The sequence below is a fragment of the Coregonus lavaretus genome (genome assembly GCF_964263955.1).
Source record: "Coregonus lavaretus genome assembly, contig: HAP1_SCAFFOLD_402, whole genome shotgun sequence".
Lineage (NCBI taxonomy): Eukaryota > Metazoa > Chordata > Actinopteri > Salmoniformes > Salmonidae > Coregonus > Coregonus lavaretus.
In genome coordinates, this window is record NW_028165649.1 from 23,228 (window position 1) to 26,654 (window position 3,427).

Sequence of the window (3,427 nt, forward strand, 5' to 3'; positions counted from 1 at the left end):
AAAAAAATAAATAATTCTATGAATATTTTCTAAAATCATGTTTTAGGCAAAATCCTTAATGCAACTAGTTCGGCATATGAAGGGATACAATTTTTTTTATAACAAACGTGAAAACTATTTTTTATACATTTTGCATGAAAAGGGTCTAAAATATTTTTATTACGTTCAGCATTAGAAGGACATATGTAGAATTCAACATACAAGGGTTTCAAATGTGATTTAAAAAATAAAAAATTCTATGAATATTTTCTAAAATCATGTTTTAGGCAAAATCCACCATGCAACTAGTTCGGCATATGAAGGGATACAATTTTTTTCATAACAAACGTGAATAATATTTTTTATAAATTTTGCATGAAAAGGGTCTAAAATATGTTTTAACGTTCAGCACTAGAAGGACATATGTAGAATATAACATACAAGGGTTTTCAAATGTGATTAAAAAAAAATTTATTCTATGAATATTTTCTAAAATCATGTTTTATGCAAAATCCACAATGCAACTAGTTCGGCATATGAAGGGATACCATTTTTTTTATAACAAACGTGAAAAATATTTTTTATACATTTTGCATGAAAAGGGTCTAAAATATGTTTTAACGTTCAGCACTAGAAGGACATATGTAGAATATAACATACAAGGGTTTTCAAATGTGAATAAAAAAATAAATAATTCAATGAATATTGTCTAAAATCATGTTTAATGCAAAATCCACAATGCAACTAGTTCGGCATATGAAGGGATACAAAGTTTTTTTATAAAAAACGTGAAAAATATATTTTTTAAATTTTGCATGAAAAGGGTCAAAAATATGTTTTAACGTTCAGCACTAGAAGGACATATGTAGAATATAACATACAAGGGTTTTCAAATGTGATTAAAAAAATAAATAATTCTATGAATATTTTCTAAAATCATGTTTTAGGCAAAATCCACAATGCAACTAGTTCGGCATATGAAGGGATACAATTTTTTTCATAACAAACGTGAATAATATTTTTTATAAATTTTGCATGAAAAGGGTCTAAAATATGTTTTAACGTTCAGCACTAGAAGGACATATGTAGAATATAACATACAAGGGTTTTCAAATGTGATTAAAAAAATAAATAATTCTATGAATATTTTCTAAAATCATGTTTTAGGCAAAATCCACAATGCAACTAGTTCGGCATATGAAGGGATACAATTTTTTTTATAACAAACGTGAAAACTATTTTTTATACATTTTGCATGAAAAGGGTCTAAAATATTTTTATTACGTTCAGCATTAGAAGGACATATGTAGAATTCAACATACAAGGGTTTCAAATATTGATTTAAAAAATAAAAAATTCTATGAATATTTTCTAAAATCATGTTTTATGCAAAATCCACCATGCAACTAGTTCGGCATATGAAGGGATACCATTTTTTTTATAACAAACGTGAAAAATATTTTTTATACATTTTGCATGAAAAGGGTCTAAAATATGTTTTAACGTTCAGCACTAGAAGGACATATGTAGAATATAACATACAAGGGTTTTCAAATGTGATTAAAAAAATAAATAATTCTATGAATATTTTCTAAAATCATGTTTTAGGCAAAATCCACAATGCAACTAGTTCGGCATATGAAGGGATACAAAGTTTTTTTATAAAAAACGTGAAAAATATATTTTTTAAATTTTGCATGAAAAGGGTCTAAAATATGTTTTAACGTTCAGCACTAGAAGGACATATGTAGAATATAACATACAAGGGTTTTCAAATGTGAATAAAAAAATAAATAATTCAATTAATATTGTCTAAAATCATGTTTAATGCAAAATCCACAATGCAACTAGTTCGGCATATGAAGGGATACAAAGTTTTTTAAATAAAAAACGTGAAAAATATATTTTTTAAATTTTGCATGAAAAGGGTCAAAAATATGTTTTAACGTTCAGCACTAGAAGGACATATGTAGAATATAACATACAAGGGTTTTCAAATGTGATTAAAAAAATAAATAATTATATGAATATTTTCTAAAATCATGTTTTAGGCAAAATCCACAATGCAACTAGTTCGGCATATGAAGGGATACAATTTTTTTTATAACAAACGTGAAAACAATTTTTTATACATTTTGCATGAAAAGGGTCTAAAATATTTTTATTACGTTCAGCATTAGAAGGACATATGTAGAATTCAACATACAAGGGTTCTCAAATGTGAATAAAAAAATAAAAAATTCAATGAATATTTTCTAAAAGCATGTTTTAGGCAAAATCCACCATACAACTAGTTTGGCATATGAAGGGATACAATTTTTTTCATAACAAACGTGAATAATATTTTTTATACATTTTGCATGAAAAGTGTCTAAAATATTTTTTTTACGTTCAGCACTAGAAGGACAGACGTAGAATACAATATAGAAGGGTTTTCAAATGTGATTTTTTTAAAAGCTTTTTTCAATGAATATTGTATATAATCATGTTTTAGGCAAAATCCACAAAAAAACTAGTTCGGCATATGAAGGGATACAAAGTTTTTTTTATAAAAAACTTGAAAAATATATTTTTTTAATATTGCATGAAAAGGGTCTAAAATATGTTTTAACGTTCAGCACTAGAAGGAAATATGTAGAATATAACTTACAAGGGTTTTCAAATGTGAATAAAAAAATAAAAAATTCAATGAATATTTTCTAAAATCATGTTTTAGGCAAAATCCACCATACAACTAGTTTGGCATATGAAGGGATACAATTTTTTTCATAACAAACGTGAATAATATTTTTTATACATTTTGCATGAAAAGTGTCTAAAATATTTTTTTTACGTTCAGCACTAGAAGGACAGACGTAGAATACAATTTAGAAGGGTTTTCAAATGTGATTTTTTTAAAAGCTTTTTTCAATGAATATTGTATATAATCATGTTTTAGGCAAAATCCACAAAAAAACTAGTTCGGCATATGAAGGGATACAAAGTTTTTTTTATAAAAAACTTGAAAAATATATTTTTTTTAATATTGCATGAAAAGGGTCTAAAATATGTTTTAACGTTCAGCACTAGAAGGACATATGTAGAATATAACATACAAGGGTTTTCAAATGTGATTAAAAAAATAAATAATTCTATGAATATTTTCTAAAATCATGTTTTAGGCAAAATCCACAATGCAACTAGTTCGGCATATGAAGGGATACAATTTTTTTTATAACAAACGTGAAAACTATTTTTTATACATTTTGCATGAAAAGGGTCTAAAATATTTTTATTACGTTCAGCATTAGAAGGACAAATGTAGAATTCAACATACAAGGGTTTTCAAATGTGATTAAAAAAATTAAAAATTCAATGAATATTTTCTAAAATCATGTTTTAGGCAAAATCCACCATGCAACTAGTTCGGCATATGAAGGGATACCATTTTTTTCATAACAAACGTGAA